This window comes from Bubalus bubalis, chromosome 8 (genome assembly GCF_019923935.1).
Source record: "Bubalus bubalis isolate 160015118507 breed Murrah chromosome 8, NDDB_SH_1, whole genome shotgun sequence".
Taxonomy (NCBI): Eukaryota; Metazoa; Chordata; class Mammalia; order Artiodactyla; family Bovidae; genus Bubalus; species Bubalus bubalis.
Genome location: NC_059164.1, coordinates 111,316,976 through 111,337,469, shown reverse-complemented (window position 1 = coordinate 111,337,469; position 20,494 = coordinate 111,316,976). Strand labels below are relative to the sequence as shown.

Sequence of the window (20,494 nt, the reverse complement as noted above, 5' to 3'; positions counted from 1 at the left end):
AAATCGTGAAAGTCTCACCAACAGTTATTATAAAGACTGTTAAGTGTTGATAATATACAAATAAAGGCCAGGCTCACAGAGATTGGGAGACTGGAGGAGAGGGTGAGAAAAGGGTGGGCGTGCTGATACCTCACTGCACAAAGTGAGGAATTACTGTCTTGAATGGTAACTCAAGCTACGAGCTGCTGAATACATGCCACAAGCCATGTTCAATATTGTTTTAAGTGCTTTTCTTGTGTTAATGTGTTCACAACAGACTTATTAGCCACAAACTAATATCAATTTCACAAACTAATATTAATTTCACTTTAGAGAGGAGGAGACTGACATACAAGGTCACACTGATAAAGAAATGGTGGGTTTACTATGATATCTGAACGCTCCAGGGTGACAAATGGAAGAAACAAGAGTCAGGTGGGTGAGATGGACCTAGAGATTACAAAATTAGGTGAAGTCAGAGATCAACAAACATCATATGATATCACTTACATGTGGGATCTAAAAAAATGATATAAATGAACTTATTTACAAAACAGAAATAGATTCGTAGACATAGAAAACTTATGTTATCAAAGTGGGGGAGGGATAAATAAGGAGTTTGGGATTAGATGGTACACACTACTGGATATAAAATAAACAAGGACCTACTGTACAGCACAAGGAGCTATACTCAATATCTTGTAATGACCTATAATGGAAAAGAATCTGAAAAATAATATATGCACATGTATACATATATTCTGCTCTATATATAGAACCAACTCACTGTGCTGTCTGAGTGCTCGGTAGTGTCTGACTCTACTTGAAACTAACACAGAATTGTAAATTAACTATACCTCAACTTAAAAATAGATGTTTTTCTGGAACTGTCTTGCTTTTTTGATGATCCAGCAGATGTTGGCAATTTGATCTCTGGTTCCTTTGCCTTTTCTAAAACCAGCTTGAACATCTGGAAGTTCACAGTTCACGTATTGCTGAAGCCTGGCTTGGAGAATGGATCATCCAGCAGCCTGGCTTGCCGCTGGATCATCGAAAAAGCAAGAGAGTTCCAGAAAAACATCTATTTCTGCTTTATTGACTATGCCAAAGCCTTTGACTGTGTGGACCACAATAAACTGTGGAAAATTCTGAAAGAGATGGGAATACCAGACCACCTTACCTGTCTCTTGAGAAACCTATATGCAGGTCAGGAAGCAACAGTTAGAACTGGACATGGAACAACAGACTGGTTCCAAATAGGAAAAGGAGTACATCAAAGCTGTATATTGTCACCCTGCTTATTTAACTTATATGCAGAGTACATCATGAGAAACGCTGGACTGGAAGAAACACAAGCTGAAATCAAGATTGCCGGGAGAAATATTAATAACCTCAGATATGCAGATGACACCACCCTTATGGCAGAAAGTGAAGAGGAACTAAAGAGCCTCTTGATGAAAGTAAAAGAGGAGAGTGAAAAAGTTGGCTTAAAGCTCAACATTCAGAAAACGAAGATCATGGCATCCAGTCCCATCACTTCATGGGAAATAGATGGGGAAACAGTGGAAACAGTGTCAGACTTTATTTTTTTGGGCTCCAAAATCACTGTAGATGGTGACTGCAGCCATGAAATTAAGACACTTACTCCTTGGAAGGAAAGTTATGACCAACCTAAACAGCATATTCAAAAGCAGAGACATTACTTTGTCAACAAAGGTCCATCTAGTCAAGGCTATGGTTTTTCCAGTGGTTATTTATGGATGTGAGAGTTGGACTATAAAGAAAGCTGAGCTCAAAATAATTGATGCTTTTGAACTGTGGTTTTGGAGAAGACTCTTGAGAGTCCCTTGGACTGCAAGGAGATCCAACCAGTCCATCCTAAAAAAGACCAGTTCTGGGTGTTCATTGGAAGGACTGATGCTGAGGCTGAAACTCCAATACTTTGGCCACCTCATGAGAAGGGTTGACTCATTGGAAAAGACCCTGATGCTGGGAGGAATTGGGGGCAGGAGGAGAAGGGGACAACAGAGGATGAGATGGCTGGATGGCATCACCGACTTGCACATGAGTTTGGGTGAACTCCGGGAGTTGGTGATAGACAGGGAGGCCTGGTGTGCTGCGATTCATGGGGTCGCAAAGAGTCAGACACGACTGAGCGACTGAACAACTTAAAAAAATCGTTCACCTTTTCTGCGTCAGGTGGGTGATGCAGGCTAGGGAGGACCGCCACTGGGGTGTGTGTGTCATGGAGCAGGAGGCTGCAGGAGCAGGGGCGGTCACAGATGCAGACTTCTCACGGTGGGTGGGAAGGTGGCTCATCGAAAAGTGGGGGCATTCTGGAAGGGGCAGGTGTGGAATGTCGTGAGTGGGGGTGTTGATAAGACCTTACGGCTTCACCCAAAGTGACTCTTCTGACACCCAGTTCCCAGGTGGATTGGAAGGTGATGGAGGGAGAAAGGTGAGGAGGGAGGGATGGGTAGATGAATGAATGGGTACAAAGATGGATGGATGGATACACAGATAAACACACACATTCACATACATGCAGAGCACACAGGGATTGAATTTCCTGCTTTAGAAGGGAGAGGGCTCACATGTTTCAGCCGAGTATTCTGGCGTTTGTATTAATTTTCCATCCTCTGTCTCTCTAATTGTATTCCTATCTTTTTTTTTTTAAAGGCTTTAATGCCTCAGTCACTGACTTAGATTTACATTATTTGCTTCTATTTACACAACTGTATGAACAGTGTTTCCATTTCCACCTTTGGATATGTGACAAATGTAACTCTTTGATTTTTCTTCTTTTAAAGATGTAACATGTGTTATGTTGCAATTACAAATCACATATATGAAAATCTAGCCAGTCCATCCTAAAGGAAATCAGTCCTGAATATTCACTGGAAGGACTGATGCTGAAGCTGAAACTCCAATCCTTTGGCCACCTGATGCGAAGAGCCGACTCATTGGAAAAGACCCTGATGCTGGGAAAGATTGAGGGTAGGAGGAGAAGGGGGCGACAGAGGATGAGATGGTTGGATGGCGTCACTGACTCAATGGACATGAGTTTGAGTAAACTCTGGGAGTTAGTGACGGACAGGGAGGCCTGGCGTGCTGCAGTCCATGGGGTCGCAAAGAGGCGGACACGACTGAGCGACTGAACTGAACTGAACTGATATAAGAAAAAGGAAGAAATAATGAAACCTCCTAATTCCACATGATTTTTTTTTCCATTTTAAAACAGTTTTACTGATTTATTTTTGGCGGTGCTAGGTCTTGGCTGCTGTGTGGGCTTTTCTCCAGTTACGGCGAGCGGGGCTGCTGCCTCGTTTCCGTGTGTGAGCTTCTCACCGTGGGGCTTCTCTCGTCGTGGAGACAGGCTCTAGCGCACGTGGGCTTCAGTAGTTGCTGCTCCCCGGCTCGTGAGCACAGGCTCAGTAGTTGTGGTGCGTGGGCTTCGTTGCCCTGAGGCATGTGGGATCAGACCACTGTCTCCTGCATTGGCAGGCAGCTTCTTTACCACTGAGCCTCCAGGGAAGCCCCACACAATTTTTTTGTCCACAGGAGAGAAGGGGAAGACTTGTTTTCTGTTTTGTGATTTCACAGTAATGAACACTGTCGAAGAAGAAAACAACAAGAAAATAAAGGATGGACATGAGGACAACGTGGTTATTTTTTTAGGGTGCCCTTCTGAAATGGAACTGGGAATTATTTAATCTCACATATGTGAGCACTTGCACCTGCAAAGGGGAGCACTGAGGCCGTGTGTCGGGTAAACACAACCCCGAGGGACAATTCAGCTTGCCCATCCTCACGGAGGGCGCAACCAGAGAAAAGAGGGTGGTCGCAGGCTTTTTCTGCAGCTCAGCCCGAGGCCGAGGGGAGGGGCCCAGCCCTGGTCCATTTCGTCTCTCACTGTACCTGCCTCGGGGAGGGGGGCCTGGATTTCAGCATCGAGAGGGTTAATCCATCACTGGCCCTTTTCCAAAGCTCATACCAAACGCTGGGCCAGATCAATAGCCCTGAAACACTCAGGTCTGGCGTAGAAGGGAGGAAGTCAGAAGACGCTTTAATGGAACAAGGCCAGACGTGCTCAGAGGGAGGCAGGCATCAGAAGTAGAAGCCTGATGCTTAGAGACAGTCATACTAAGTGAAGAAAGTCAGAAGAACAAAGACAAATACTGTATGGAATATGTGGAATCTAAAGTGCGACACAAATTAATTTATCTGCAACATGGACTCACAGACATGGAGAACAGATTGTGGTTGCCAACTATTATATATATAGGATGGATAAATAATAAGGTCATAGTGTATAGTACAGGGAACTATAATCAATAGTCTGGGATAAATCACAATGGAAAAGAATATAATGTGCAGATATACATGTGTGTGTGTGTGTATATATATGTGTGTGTGTGTGTACACATATACAAGAGCTTCCCAGGGGACAGAATGGTAAATAATCATCTGCCGGCCAATGCAGGAGACTAGGGTTTGATCCCTGGGTGGGGAAGATCCCCTGGAGAAGGGAATATGGCAACCTGCTCCAATATTCTTGCCTGGAGAATCCGATGGACAGAGGAGCCTGGCGAGCTACAGTCCATGGGGTCACAAAGAGTTGGACACAACTGAGCAGGCTCACACACACACACACATACGTATAACTGAGTCATTTGCAGTACAGCAGAAATTAATACAAGACTGTAAATCAACTATACTTCAATAAAATAAATTAAAAAAAAAGAAGTGGAGGCCTGATGGCTTCATTAGAGCCACTCCTGGCCGCTCCCCTCCCCCCTCACCGGCCGCGGGGTGTCTCTAGCCCGTTAGAATTGCCCGAACCAACAGGGGCTCCCCGGCTTGTGGGACCTACAAACTCGTCAGGCTGGGGGTTGATTTGAACTTCACCGCAGTGTGAACTGGGCCTGGTGCTTCTGATGTAACAGTTGCAGACATGAGATGAATCCAACCCTTGGTGGTGTCACCTGGAAAGGGCGAGCTTTTGCAATTTTTTTTTTTTTTTTTAAAGGAAAAGTCCTCCAATTTACCACTGACCCTGGAGACAAACGATGGCCCTCTGTGTGTTGCTTTCAGATCTCTGGAGGGAGGCAGGAAGTGTTGAGGGGAAGGAGCCTGAACGGGAGGATGCACTGAGTCTCCTTCACTCTCGCACTCACACCACCTCTGGCACCAGGCCTGTGTGTTTGCCCATGAAATGATTCTGGCACTAACTGTCTGGTGTTAGCCTTCAGGTCGAGGGCTCAATCCCACGAGACTCCCCCCCCCTCCCCTCAGATGTCAATGGCAGTATCCCGGAACCCAGGGAATCACTGACTTAGGTTGACCAGTTTATTATGTAACAAAGGATATGATAAAGGACACGGATGAGCAAGAAGAGACACAAAGGGTGAAGTCTGGGAGGGTCTCCCTCCAGAGTTGGGGTGCACCACCCTCCCAGCACGGAGATGTGTCTGCCAAGCCGGAAGTTCTCTGAACCTCGTGCTTTGGGGATTTTCTACAACCTTCATCACGTAGGTGTGTGTGTGTGTGTGTTAGTTATTCAGTCATGTCCCACTCTTTGCGACTTCATGGACTGTATAGCCTGCCAGGCTCCTCTGTCCATGGCATTCTCCAGGCAAGAATACTGGAGTGGGTTGCCTTTCCTTTCTCCCAGAGATCTTCCTGACCCAGGGGTTGAACCCAGGTCTCCTGCATTGCCGGCAGATTCTTTACCATATGAGCTACCAGGGAAGCCCAAGGTGTGAGTGATCATTACTTAATCTCCAGTCTGTTTCTCCTCCCTTGAGGATGGAGGTGCAACTGAAAATACCAAACTTCTAATCCTGGCTTGGTCTTTTCAGCAATGAGCCCCCAGTCCTCAAGTATCTAGGAGCCACCAGGAGACTTTAGAACTAAGACACTTCTAATCACACAGGAAATTTCAAGGATCTAGGAGCCCTGTGTTAGTAACTGGGGAGCAGAGACCTGCATATATATTTCTACTATCTCACAAGTGCTCAGAAAGGAAAAGATGCACGTGTGCTCAGTCGTGTCCGACTCTTTGTGAACCCATGGACTGCAGCCCACCAGACTCCTCTGTCCATGGGATTTTCCAGGCAAAATACCACAGTGGGTTGCCATTTCCTACTCCAGGGGATATTTCCGACTCAGGGATCGAAGCCTCGCCTCCTGCGTCTCCTGCATTGGCAGGCGGATTGTTTACCACTGAGCCACCTCTTTGTGAAAGTCTGGAAATAGTCAGTCCATAACAGCAATACTTTGTCTACCAAGTCTCCTGATGTACGACTCTTTCAGTGCTCAGTATCAAAGCCTCTTATTTCCTCTACCTATAATCATGCTTCAGAGACGTATCATATAACTATCAAGTCTATCTATATCATTATATATGATTTCAATGATTTTGTATATACATATAATTATGTCAATATGGTTACATATATAATTCTATATACATGAAACACAAATTTACATCTCCAGTTCTGTGTTCCCGATTGGTATAATTGGGTACCTACTGAATATCTTTGGGTTCCCCTGGTGGCTCAGACAGTAAAGAATCTGCCTGCAATGTGGGAGACCTGGGTTTAATCCCTGGGTTGGGAAGATCCCTTGGAGGAGGGCATGGCAACCCACTCCAGTATTCTTGCCTGGAGAATTCCATGGGCAGAGGAGCCTGGAAGGCTGCGGTCCATGGGGTCGCAAAGAGTCGGACACGACTGAGTGACTAAGTGACTGAATATCTTATAGGTGTCTTGAACAGAGTGGATTTGAAACAAAGCTCTTGATTTGCAAATCCTCCCACCTCCATGACCTGCCTCTCCCTTTCAATCATTTCAGACTAAAATCTTAGCATGATCTTACATTTAGGATATAATTTAATTGATATGTCCTTTAATATTAGGCTTTTAAGATTTTTCTTTGCTCTTATAAAATACACTTTAGATTTCATCTTTGTGCATGAAGCTTTGTTAGCATTTCTGATGATGTCTTTTGAATAGACATCCAAAGAATCAGGTTCTTCCCAATTTACTGGGCCCAGGAAAAGGGTATGCATGCGTGTGTGACCCCTCTTTGTGACCCCAAGGATTGTAGCCCACCAGGCTCCTCTGTCCAGGGAGTTCTCCAGGCAAGAATACTGGAGTTGGGTTGCCATTTCCTTCTCCAGTGGATCTTCCTGATCCAGGGATTGAACCCATGTATCTTATGTCTCCTGCATTGGGAGGAAGGTTCTCTACCTCTAGCGCCACCTGGGAAGCCTCAGGCAAGATGTTCAGTTCAGTTCAGTCACTCAGTTGTGTCTGACTCTTTGCGACCCCATGAACCGCAGCATGGCAGGCCTCCCTGTCCATCAACAGCTCCTGGAGTTTACCCAAACTCATGTGCATTGAGTCAGTGATGCCATCCAACCATCTCATCCTCTGTTGTCCCCTTCTCCTCCTACCCTCAATCTTTCCCAGAATCAGGGTCTTTTCCAATGAGTCGGTTCTTCACATCAGGTGGCCAAAGTATTGGAGTTTCAGCTTCAGCATCAGTCCTTCCAATGAACACCCAGGACTGATCTCCTTTAGGATGGACTGGTTGGATCTCCTTGCAGTCCAAGGGACTCTCAAGAGTCTTCTCCAACACCACAGTTCAAAAGCATCAATTCTTCAGTGCTCAGCTTTCTTTATAGTCCAACTCTCACATCCATACGTGACCACTGGAAAAACCATAGCCTTGACTAGACCGACCTTTGTTGACAATGTCTCTGCTTTTTAATATGCTGTCTAGACAAAGTATAAATGTGTCTAAATATTTAAAAGTTATAAATTTAATAAGAAAACACTTAAACTATGTGCTAGCCTTCTACTTTGACAAATACACCTTCCTAATGCCCTGAAATGCCAGGTTCAACTTGAGAAGTTTTAGATTCCCTGGAGTCCTCTGATCAAACACCCTGGTGTGAGAACAGGGCGCTGGCACCGCCACGTGGCCTGACCCCTCCCCACTTTGTTTCCCTCTGTGAGGGGCTTGTATGTGAGTGTGTGTGTTCACACCCTGGGCTGCACACTGAAGCGCTCTCCTTCCCGGCCAACATTCACACTCTGCTTACCCTAAGGGTGTAAGAGACATGAGACAGCCCTGGAGGCTGTCTGGGGGCTGTCTGGCAGGGCTTCCAGAGTTCCAGGTCTCTGGAGGGGGGTCTAGGTGGGGAAGTGGGCTCCTGGCCTTGTGGGGGAGACCACAAGAGAAGAGGGTGAGAACAAGGTGTTCTCTAAACTGCAGGGGAAGAGGAAGGACCCGTCCCCTCCACCTGATTCTTCAGAACTAAGTCCATCTGAGAGGCAGTCCAAATGCTAAGTGTTTGATCGTTTTCCCGGGAGTCTTCCATAAAGACGGGACCACTTTCTATGCCTTCTAGGCTTCCCTTTCTGGAATTCCCAAGCATTTGTTCGCTGTGTGGCCCTGGGCAAGGGGAGTCTGCTCTCCAGGCCTCTGTTTGCTCATCTGTAAAAGACACTCCTTTCTGGCTCTAGCCTTCTCTGGTTCTCTGAAGCCAAGCCTTGTGATTTGTCCACTCGTGGCCTGAATTTCTGCAGCCTCCCGTGGTCTGTCACAGTCTCTCCAATGCTCGTATCTAAATACACACGTGTGTGCTTCCTCAGACACACCAAAGCTCGCACCATAAATTCCTGCCAGGCCAGGAGCCAGCATCCGGAACCAGGCAGGCTTCCTGCTGTCTTTACCAGTCCACCGAAGGTTCAGGAAAACAGCAGCCTCTCACTTGCGATCCAGGCAACTTTGATTCCTGCTTTCAAGTTTTCCTCTCTTCCAGCCATCTGTCATAAAATTTACAGCTGTGAAACAAGGAAGCTGCCCCCTCTCTGGTTCCCAGAGCACTAAATCCTAGTGCCTCTGTGGTTATCTGGAAGATTTATTACGTTTCACGGCAAGGAGCTGCCCCGTGTTTATCCTCTGCCTCACCTACTCTGCTCCAAACGTAAAGGAGAGATTTATCTTCAAACCCCGGGACAGCTTTAGGTCACTTGGAGCTACATATGGAGGGCTTTACAAAGAGAGACTTTTCGTTTCCTGAAGATGGCACTGCAATTTTACTTCTGTTCCACAGATACTGCGTCACACATGGAAATATGCAGTAGGGGCAGCTGCAGATTCGTGTCAGTGAAAACTGTCCAACGGCATGACTGCGTGAATGGACATGCCTATGGTGGAGATGTAAAACTGGTGAGAATATGCATCTGGAAAGGGAACTCAGGATCAGTTAATGTTTTTTTCCTAAAGTGTTGCTTTTTTAAAAAACTCCGTCCTCGAGGATCTAGACCTACATCCTGTTTGGACAAACTGAAGAGAAAAATTATCAAGTGACCAGAAAAGAACCAGAGCAAACTCACTTTGCTGTGTTTTCAATCCCTTCATCTACCAGCTTCACACCATTTAAATCTAAATCAAACACGATTTACTACAATTAATTATTTCAGATGGAGTGAGTGACATCTCAATTTAATCCAGATGTCCTTACAGTCTCTGCCCAAGAAAAGTGGGCATCCCTTCTACTCCTTCCCCACATCCCACCTGTCTAAAGACTCATAAGCCACCCTCCCCCGCTTGCCCATCTGTCTTCAGATTCTGGTGGCAGTTATGACATTTGGGCTGCAGGACCCAGTGGTAGATCAGACCCTATCCCAGTGGAAACCCGTGTGTCCAGAGGCTTTGGGCAGCTGGGCATCTTGAGGTCTGTTCTCTACTCTCTTAAGACAACTGGCAGGGAGTCTGGTGCCACTTCCACCAAAGGAGACCATGAAAGAAGGTGCTCATTTCCAGGAACATTCAAATCCATCCAGATGCCAGAACAACTTGTGAGTCATGAGCTCTTTGAGAGCATCATACAATGTATTATCGTCTATATCAAAACTAAACAATCAAACAGCTAAGTCTGTATTCAATCGAGAGCATCTTGGTCTATGTTCCAGAATAGAGAACATTACGATAACCAAAGGTTTAATAAAACTTATGAGAAAACATGAATTTGGGCAAACTTTGGGAGATAGTGGAGGACAGGGGAGCCTGGCGTGCTGCAGTCCATGGGGTTGCAAAGAGTCGGACAAGACTTAGCTACTGAACAACAACAACAACTAGAAAAAAGCCTTGAAAAAAGACACAAATCTATTTTCATCAGCCTAGTCCTGCAGAATGTATGAAAGGTGGGGGTCCCTAACACAGGCTCGCTGCGGGGCACCCAGGACTGGTGGGGACCAATTGGCCTTGATGTCTTTTCTGTGTTATAGCCTTCGATACTCTCAACCACTCTGTGATGCTTAATTCTGTGGATGCCCACATATTTCATCAAAGATGATTCTGTGTATGTCTGTGAGGGTGTTTCTGGATGAGATTAACATTTGAGTCTGTAGATCGAGGAACGCAGACTGCTCTCCCCAGTGCTGGTGGGAATCAGCCTGTCTGTTGAAGGCCTGAATAGAACAAAAAGTCTGAGCAGGGGAAAGCCCCTCTCTCTGCCTGACTGTCTTTAAGTTAGGATATTGGTTTTGCCTCTGAACTCGGACGTGGGTTGGAATCATACCATGAGCTCTCCTGGGTCTCCAGCTTGCCAGCTGCAGGTTTTGGGACCTGTCAGCTTCTCTAACCATGGAGCCAATCCTGCATAATAAATCTCTTTATGTACATGCATATGACCCTCAACAACACGGGTCTGGACTGAGCAGGTCCATTTATACAGGGATGCTTTTCAGCAGCAAATACTGCAGTACTACTCCATCTGTGATTGGTCGAATCCACAGATGCACAACCACAGATACGGAGAGCCCAGCATGGGGAGGACCGACTATACGTTATACCAGGATTCTCCACTGTGCAGAGGGCTGGCGCCCCAAACCCCATGTTGTTCAAAGGTCGACTGCACTTCCTATCGGTTCTGTCTCTCAGAAGAACCCAGGCTTGCACACACTCCATGGGGGCCATGTCCTTATTTCCACTTTCCATGAGGGGACTGAATATTCACTGGAAGGACTGATGCTGAAGCTGAAGCTCCAATCCTTTGGCCACCTGAGGCGAAGAGCCGACTCACTGGAAAAGACCCTGATGCTGGGAGAGATTGAGTAGGAGAAGGGGATGACAGAGGATGAGATGGTTGTTGGATGGCATCACTGACTCAATGGACATGAGTTTTGAGCAAACGCAAGGAGATGGTGAAGGTCAGGGAAGCCTGGCACGCTGCAGTCCATGGGGTCGCAAAGAGTCGGACACGACTGAGCGACTGAAGAACAATGAGGGGACTGAGATGCAGCTGGGTGGTTAAGCGATCTGTGTGCGGTCTGAGTTGGGGCTGGCAGGGGAGAGAGCTCGTGCAGCCCACTGCCCCCAGCCCAGGGCTGGGACCCTGGCCTGTGGGTGCTCCCTGCATGCGGGCCCCTTAAACAGGTCCCCAGCCTCCCTCCTGCCCCCCAGCCTCCCTCCTGCCCCCACCCCCGCCTCTCTCCCCGTCCCCAGCCTCCCACTGCCAGCCTCCATTCCTAACCCTTAGCCCTGGGTGAGGAGGAGGGGGTCCTCTGCTTGGGTAGTCTGCTCATCCTCCCACAGACTAGAAACAAGCCTTAAACAAAGGACACGTTCAAAAGGAGACTCTTGACTTGAGTTGGGGAGACTCTCATTTTGCAAGATGTAACTGGACCACTGACTGCTGCCAAATGGCCTCCTATATGACAGGGCCTCCTGGACACATTCAATTTTCCCGGAACTCTGACATAATGCTATCAGATCGAAAGGGAGGGGCTGAAGAAAGGGGGTATGATGGTCAGGCAGGAAGAAAAGGCCAGCAAGGCACCCAGGAGCCATCCTGGGCTTAGGACGGCCCGGCTGGCCCAGCCCTGACCACCGGTGCCCCTTGGGCTCTGTGCCACGGTCCCAGCTTCTCTGCTTCCCCTGGTCCTCGTCTGGGGGTGGGGACACCGGTGGGAGAGCACTGACAAAAGTGACAAAGCTTCCTGAAGGTCACAAGGCCCTTCCAGCAGCTGAAGATCACTTTCAGGGGTCCTTACCAGGCTCTGGGGGACACTCAGGGTGGGTGTCTGCCGGGGTCCAGCCCCGGCTGATCCAGGGAATTCGAAGGAGAGACGGCTAGGCGAGGGTCAGGGAACAACTGCTTAATTACACTTTAATTAAGGATACAAAGAGTAATAGAATAAGGATAGCTCAGTGAGGAAATTCAGTGGAGAAAAGCGGCTGAAATAAGGATAGCTCAGTAGGAAAATTCAGTGGAGAAAAGAAGCTGAGTGGCTTGGTTTACGCGGAAAATCAATATAACCCGTGACACCAGGTTAGCTCTGACCACGGAGGCCGCAGGCGCCCTCTCGAATAGCGGAAGGTGCCCCACCTTAGACACCTTCTCGAGTGGGTCTTAGAAGCCCAGGCAAATAAATGGTCGCAGAGGACATCCGCGCTCCAGATGGACACTCAGCTGGAAGTTAAAGGGAAGAATGACATGGGGAGACCAAATTTCAGTGAACAAGGCCCGCACTTTATTTTCCAAAGTAGTTTTTATACCTTAAGTTATGCATAGAGGATAATGGGGGAAGGGGTAGAGTCATGCAGCAAGCCAGGCTTTTTTCCTGTAAACTTATCATATGCAAAAGTTCAGGTGATAGACATCATCTTCTGGCCAGGAGGCCTGTTAACATTTTAAGAAACTTATCTTTCTCTAAAGGTGATTATTCCAAAGTCAGGCGCCAGCCTTCCAAAAAGCATTGGACAAAGCTGCATTTTACATTTCTATACACCCATTATATCAATCAATACACTGCCAAGGACACAGTAGGTAAGGAGTATGGAGACTTAGCAGCAAACGTTGGCCCAACAAGTGAAAAACCCTTCACCAATACAATTTCTAATCAATCTTTTAGCTACTCAAAGGAATCTGTGTTTAGGCAGTTTAGAACATCTCCTGCCTCTCACAGTTGGGAGGCTCTGAACAATCACATGTGGCCGGAAAAACCCATTCAGGCAGGCTAGAGGATTTCCAAAGGAGTTTGTAGGTTGAAACACTGTCACATCCAGGAATTATTAACTGGAGCTGTAAGCTAGCTCTCTTTTCAGAGAGAGGTAGTGGGGGACAGCCCCCCGTAAAGTCAGAGGTGTAGGTGAAAGCACAAGGCAGAAAGTAGGCAGACTCTGGTTTTGGGGGTAGATGCTCGAGAATTTCCAGGGGGACTCCTGAGGCTCGATCCCGCCTTTGCGTATGCCGAGCCTCCTTCCTCATGACCTTTGTCATGGGCGGAGTGCCTCACGCTGGCTCCCGGCAGTGATAGAATTCCAGTTGAGCTATTCCAGATCCTCACTCAATATGCAATATGCCGGCTCCCGGCAGGTGTCCCCCAGAGTGAGCGTCTAGTTCAGTCACCTTGGACCTCTCCAGCTCTCCCTTCTTTCAACAGAACCGAGCCCTCTCCGAGAAGGTTGTTCTGGGCAATTGCAATCAGCCCAGCCTCTCCAAAAACCATGTACACACGCAGCCCGAGGAAGGTGGCTGTAAGCCCACGTGGGTGAACAAAAGCATTTAAAAAGAGGACTATGTGGGTCTTGGGATCTGAGAGCCGAGTGGCGCTGTAGGGGGCTGCTGAGGGTCTACGGCGCAGGCCCCGGGTCATGCGCAGCGGAGCGGGTAGGGGAGAGGTAGAGCGGAGGGGAGGAGCACAGAAAGAGAAGGTGTTCTCTGCTCCAGCCCCTGAGACCTGGAATGAGCCCTGATGGCCCTGTTTCGATAAACAGCTTCATTTACTATTTCCTGGATGTTACACCGGTCCTGAGCGGCTCTCATCCAGGGTCCCGCGGGTACCTTTCAGCAGCACCTGTAGCTACTTTTGGACGAAGTGGATTCTGTGTAGTCAGCGCTATGGAGGTCTCCCTTGGTGACTCTGGACAAAGGTAACATCTCAGAACAAGCCCGGGTCCCACGTCTCAATGACTGCTGCACACGAGGGAGACAGAGCATCTCCTACAATCCGTGTTCCCTCCCACACCCTGGGGAGACACGCAGCCAGCCGCCTTGGGTGCCTGCTGTGCCAAGTGACACAAACCGGGCAGGTATTCAAATAATATTAAACATTGACGCTGGCATTTCCGGGGCCACATCTGTCATAGACCACGTGACTCACATTGGTCGCCTCGAGTCCCCCCCACCCCTCCCTGAGCTCCAGAAATGCCGTGTTTGCAAAGCCACGCATGTGCGGCTGGCTCAAGGGTCCCTGCAGAAGTGCCCTGTAGCTTCGGAGACAAGGGAGGGTCCCCTTTCTCTCCAGCTGGCTCCCTGTTTCCTACAGGTTAGAGGAGGCCCCCCAGGGAGCGGGGCAGGGGCCAGGATGAGTCACTGCAAGCACGGGACGCAGGGACACGGCCTGTCCTGGGTACCTCGCAGCCATCAGCCCGGGAACCGAGTCAGTTCTCTTGAGACAAAACCACACAACACGGAACAGTTTTGCTCTGCAACTAGAGCTAGAAACAGAGCCTTCGTGTGGGAAATTTCTCAGAATGTGGCCAGAAACACTTTAAATTTGCTGCCCTACCCAAAGAGCTAAAGTCTAACTGGCATGTTTAACTCAGGTTCCATGAAGACAAGATGATCTCTTCTCTGACTCACCTGTGCCGGGGCATCCCTCACTTGGGTGGTCCTCCCCTGCCTGGGCGCTAGACTAGTGACCCAGTGGTTGGCAGGACTCTGGAGACCAGCAGTAGCTTTACTAACAGTTCTCAGTGATGCAGGGCCCACCACCTTCCAGACTCTTTTTCACTGACTGCTGCTACTGCTATTGCTAAGTCACTTCAGTCGTGTCCGGCTCTGTGCGACCCCATAGACGGCAGCCCATCCGGCTCCCCCGTTCCTGGGATTCTCCAGGCAAGAACACTGGAGTGGGTTGCCATTTCCTTCTCCAATGCATGAAAGTGGAAAGTGAAAGTGAAGTTGCTCAGTCGTGTCTGACTCTTCGCAACCCCATGGACTGCAGCCTACCAGGCTCCTCCATCCATGGGACTTTCCAGGCAAGAGTACTGGAGTGGGGTGCCATCGCCTTCTCCGTTTCACTGATTGCTTCCTTTTAACTCTCACAACAACCCTCTAAAGGCTAGAATGATGCTCTCCATTTCCCAGGCGTGGAAAGCTCAGGTAACTGCGGACAAACTGTCAGGTAAATGATGAACCTGAATCAGAGTCAGCTCCAAGCTCTGTGCCCTTTCTCTGTGCCCTTTCTACTGCACTGTGCTGATTTCTCCTGAAAGTCAAGCTTGGAATTGAAAAAAAAGGAGGCAGATTTATCAGAGAGTAATGCAATCAAGCTATGAATAAAAGCGCTGGTTGAATCTGCAAAGTAGTCAAGTGCTTCAGCTGATTCTGAACTTTCCATGCAAGTTCAGGCTTCGTCCCTCAGTCCCTGATCTTTTTTGTCATCATTGTTCGCCAGAATCTCCCAACCGCAGGCGGCACCATGGACATTTCCATCTGGTAAGTCTAAGCGGTGGGCTGTTGGGTGTTTAGTATCATCCAGCCTCTACCCACCAGATGTCAACAGTATCCGCTTGCCTGAGACATCAACATGTCTCCAGCCATTGCTAAATGCCCCCTGTGGGGAAAATCACCCTAGCTGGGGACAGCGGGTTAAATATACCTCAGGCTTTGTTGGTGATCACACCCTTGGCTGGCTTAGTCCTCCCATCCCTGTCTGCTCCGCACACTTCCTCTCCTGGGAGCACGTCCTTAATACGTCATCACACGCAGGCAAGTCCTCTTCTGAGTGTCTGCTTCTGGGGACCCCCCCCCCAAGATGCTCATTTGCTGCAGATAGAAAGCAAGCCCACAAGAGAATGGATGGCTTAACTTTGGATGTCATTGTAACCCTTTGTGTTAAAAGGAAGGTCCCTTCTGGTTCTAACACTTTGTTATCTACAAAGACCATGGGCAGTGGGAACCTGGGGTTGGATTTGTCTCCAGAACTGGGTGCCAAGGGATGCGGAAGACGGAAACCCACAAGAGCAGGCACAAACAAATGTCTGCGGACTAAATGACTGAACGCGCGGTTGAGAACGCAGAGACTTAGATGGAAAATGTTGAAAACTGGATTTGAGGCTCTTCCCTATAAGTTGAAAAATAGCATTCAACGTGGAAAGGCTGTTTAACCTCCTTTACCCCCAGACAGGGGCAGGAAACTGCAGGGACACATCTGTTTTTCAGGAAGTCAGGCTAACTGTTTGTTGCAGAGACGGGGAACTGGCACCACGGAAAACCTGGAGCTTTTTTAGCCAGGGGATGGCTAGGAAGGACTTGTTATGGGACTCGGGCTTGTGTTCAGTGACTCAGGGCTGGTTCAAGGTCGTGGGGCTTCGCTCCGGATGGGATGATGGCAGGGAGCAGGTGTGATGAGGTGTTTTAGCAGACGAGGCCGGAAGATGGATGGGCTAGGCCCAGGCTGGTGCTGAACCGCTGAGAATAGCGGCCACCATGTTTGCCAGCACAGGCGTGGTTTGGACCACAGCCCTATTTCTGTGTTCAGACGTGAAGCAGGGGTGGCCTTGCCCCTGTCCCGTTCCACCTGGGTCACAGAGCTCCGCAGCTGGCATGCTGCACCACTGCCCGTGTAACAGGGCAGTACCAGCCTGACTAGTGTGGGGCCACCTCCTAGGTCAGGGCTGCTCCCTCTTGCTCCGAACCTCTCTCACTGTAGAGAGATTAAGATGGACTAACAGATGGTGGAGAAATTTGAAAAGGACTAATAACAAGGAAAAACAAACAGTAACTTGGGTGTGCGTGCTAAGTTGCATTCAGTTGTGTATCACTCGTTGTGACCCCCTGGACTGTAGCCCATCGGGCTCCTCTGTCCATGGGATTCTCCAGGCAAGAACACTGGAGTGAGTTGTCATGCCCTCCTCCAGGGGATCTTCCCCATCCAGGGACTGAACTCTTGCATTTCCTGCATTGGCAGGTGGGTTCTTTACCATTAGTGCCACTTGGGAAGCCCGGTAGCTTGGGGACACATTTAAAACGTATATTCTGAACATGAATGTTAAATTTCGTGGACTGCTGTTAAACACAGTGGAACAACAGCAAAGATTTTGATCTTCAGTGTGGGGTTGACATGAGCCTGTGTGAGAACAGAAATTCTCCAGAGTGATAGATTTTCTTTTGTTTTCATTCTGGCCAAGAACACATGTGCACACACTCACACACACACTATCATGGGACACAGACAGGGCAGGAGTAACAGCACCATCATTTGTGGGACAGAGCAGCAGGAGCTGCTGCATAGGCAGCCTGGTCCAGCTCTGGGACACAGGCTGACTTGGAGGAACCCCGAGTGCCCTCTGATCTGAGGACACATGAGACTCAGCTCCATCGCTACGAATTATTGCAATTTTAGAGCACATTTCAACTATGAAAATAAACCAACCGGCCAGGATGACCAAGCCTGAGGCCACTGAAGTGCCTTGCCGGGAAGGTGCCAGCCAGGCTCTGCCTGAGGTGGGACTTCAGCCTCCTCTGACCTTGCTCTACCTGGAAGCTTCTAGAGAAAAGGAAAGGCATTTGAAGGGTGGGGCTTTTCTTCATCACAACCTCCTCTTGGTGTTTAACCTTGGGTTTTCTGAAGTCGGTGGAGACGACGTAATCTACTTCTTCCCTGCGATGAACAGTCATAAGCTATGCAGCCCTGGGCTTGAAATGACTACGGCTGTAGTTACAGAATCAGTGCACTCGGCCCCGTGTGAACTGTAGCATCAGATGTGCAGAGAGGGCGTGTCTCCCTGTGTTTGGGGGGATGGGCTGAAGGGGGGCTGAAGCTTTGCACCTTCACTTCCGTTGCTGCTTCTCCCACAGTCCTTCTTCCTGAAACCGTTGACACTGATTCGTCCCTGACCTTGCCGGGCTCTGCGTCCCATATAGCCCATGTTGACATGCATTCTGCCCAGTCTTCATCTTTCTTTCTGAGCAGTTTATCCTGTGACTGGTGTGTGTAGCAATTCGCCTTGCTGTGAGTTTTGTTCAAACACATGGGCTCTGCTGGTCAGAACAAGTGGGTTCAAATGCTGTTTCCTCCTCTTGCTAAAAGTGTGGTCTTGGCAGTGGGCTGCTTCCTAACTGGGGGGCTGAGAGGGCCTGTGGAAATGAGGCGTAAAGGCACAGCTTTGCAATGTGGTCAGTTCACAGTGAAAGTCTGGGTTTGCTTTTTTTCTGGTTTCACTGATACAAAGATCACTGTAAGAAGTCAGAAACCCCACTTGAGAGCAATTCTAGGCTCTTGTCAATTCAGATGACACTGCTTCCTGCCCCCACGTCATTCCTTGTACAGCTCAGCCTTCTCAGAATGCCCTTTCCTCACATTTGGGATTCGCTGGGGGCTCAGACAGTAATACAGGAGACCTGGGTTCAATCCCTGGGTCAGAAAGATCCCCTGGAGAAGGGAATGGGTACCCACTCCAGTATTCTTGCGTGGAAATCCCCATAGACAGGAACCTGGAGGGCTACAGTCCATGGGGTTGCAAAGAGTCAGACACGACTGAGTGACTAACACTTTCACTTCTTTTTTCCAGAAAGTTGCCTGCCTAATCTTACAAATCCTGCCAAGATCCACTAAAAAAACTTCTTTCCATGAAAACTTCCCTACTTAGTCCACCTAAAGAAAGTACCCTTGTCTTTAAAACTCTCATACCTGAAGTTTATTTTAATAAAAATAATAATGTTTGATGGGCCATTATTCCTTGAAAATCACTTTATGTGTATTTATTGATTGAATTCTTCCCATTTGTCAGATAAGAAAACAGGCCCAGAATCTGAGTAAATATCCCCCACCGCATAGTTCATCAAGGGTGGTCAGAACACACAGTTCCCTGAGAAACGCACTCATTTGTGAGTCCTGTCTTCACCTTTTAACAACAGGCATCAACATTTGGGTGAATAAACTGTCACACGAAGAGACAGCTCTGGGTTACAGTGACTGCTGTCTCCACGTCGTCCCCTTTATCAGAGATGAACATGGCAATCACTCAGCCCCATGGGGTCGGCGTGGCTGCCTCCCTTTTTTCACAGGAGTCCTCTTTCTTCCAGTTCCAATGGTGGGAAACCAGGTTTTACCACCATAAAAGGAAAGCTGGAGACGAGAGACAGATTTCTAGAGACCACAGAGCATTCTGGAGCCTGTAGCATGTGATGGGGCTTCCCTGGTGGCGCAGATGGTAAAGAATCCACCTGCAATGTGGGAGACCTGGGTTCAATCCATGGGTTTGGAAGATGCCTTCTAGAGGAAAGCTCTTGGAGGGTCCATGCTCTTACTTAGTCTTTGAGAAAGGCAGCTGGTCCATGCTGCAGTCCTTGAGGGAGTGCCTGCTGAGACTCAGAGGGTTCTTGTGGAGCTCTGACCCTCTGGGATGCACTACCTCCCCTGCTGACTGGCTCTCTCCATGTTGTTGGCAGCAAGTGCTGTGTAAGCTGGAAATGAAACTTGGCTTCCTGTGGAGGAGCTGCTTGGAAAGAGGGTCTTTCAAAGGAGCAGTTTCTCTACTATAGGGTGAGTGTATGGGATGATACGTGTCCCCCAAATTCCTATGTTGACATCCTAATTCCCAGTCCCTCAGAATATGACTGTATTTAGACACATGCTGTGCTTAGTTACTCAGTCGTGTTCGACTCTCTGTGACCCCATGGACTGCAGCCCTCCAGGCTCCTCTGTCCATGGGATTCTGCAGGCAAGAATACTGGAGTGGGTTGCCATGTCCTCCTCCACGGGATGTTCCCATCCCAGGGATCAAACCCAGGTCTCCTGCATTGCTGGTGGATTCTTTACTGTCCGAGCCACACGGCATTTAAAGAGGCAGTCAAGTTACAGTGAAGTCATTAGGGTGGGTCCTAATCCAATAGGGGCTATTTTCCCTGGTGGCTCAGATGGTAAAGTGTCTGCTACAGTGCAGGAGATCCGGGTTCAACCCCTGGGTCGGGAAGATCTCCTGGAGAAGGAAATGGCAACCCACTCCAGTATTCTTGCCTGGAAAATCCCATGGATGGAGGAGGCTGGTAGGCTACAGTCCATGGGGTCATAAAGAGTCAGACATGACTGAGCTACTTCACTTTCTTTCTTTAGTCCAATAGGACTGTAGCATTCTAAGAAGACAAGATTAAGGCATAGACAGGCACAGAGGGAAGACAGCCATCTGCAAGGCAAGGAGAGAAACCTCAAAAGGAAACCATCCTGCCAATATGTGATCCTGTACTTTCAGCCTCCACCCAGAACTGTTAGAAATAACCTCTGTTGTTTACTGCCTGCCGAGTGGCTTCAGTTGTGTCCAGCTCTTTGCGACACTAGGGACTGTAGCCCGCCCGGCTCCTCTGTCCATGGGATTCTCCAGGCAAGAATACTGGAGTGGGTAGTCGTTGTTTCTCCAAGGGATCTTCCCGACCCATGGATCGAACCTGGGTCTCTTGTGTCTCCTCCATTGGCAGGTGGGTTCTTTA

General features: G+C 48.6%; 1 long non-coding RNA gene across 1 annotated transcript in view; it reads right to left on the bottom strand.

Moving 5' to 3' along the window:
* Window positions 1-3,238: 3,238 nt before the first annotated feature.
* Window positions 3,239-20,494, bottom strand: part of LOC123334848 — a 28,772-nt gene continuing 11,516 nt past the window's right edge. Inside the window, exons 2-3 of the long non-coding RNA XR_006553002.2 lie at window positions 15,666-15,832; window positions 3,239-3,591 (exon numbers count right to left, since the gene is read on the bottom strand). This is a non-coding gene — a long non-coding RNA (uncharacterized LOC123334848). The remainder of the gene's footprint in view (window positions 3,592-15,665; window positions 15,833-20,494) is intronic.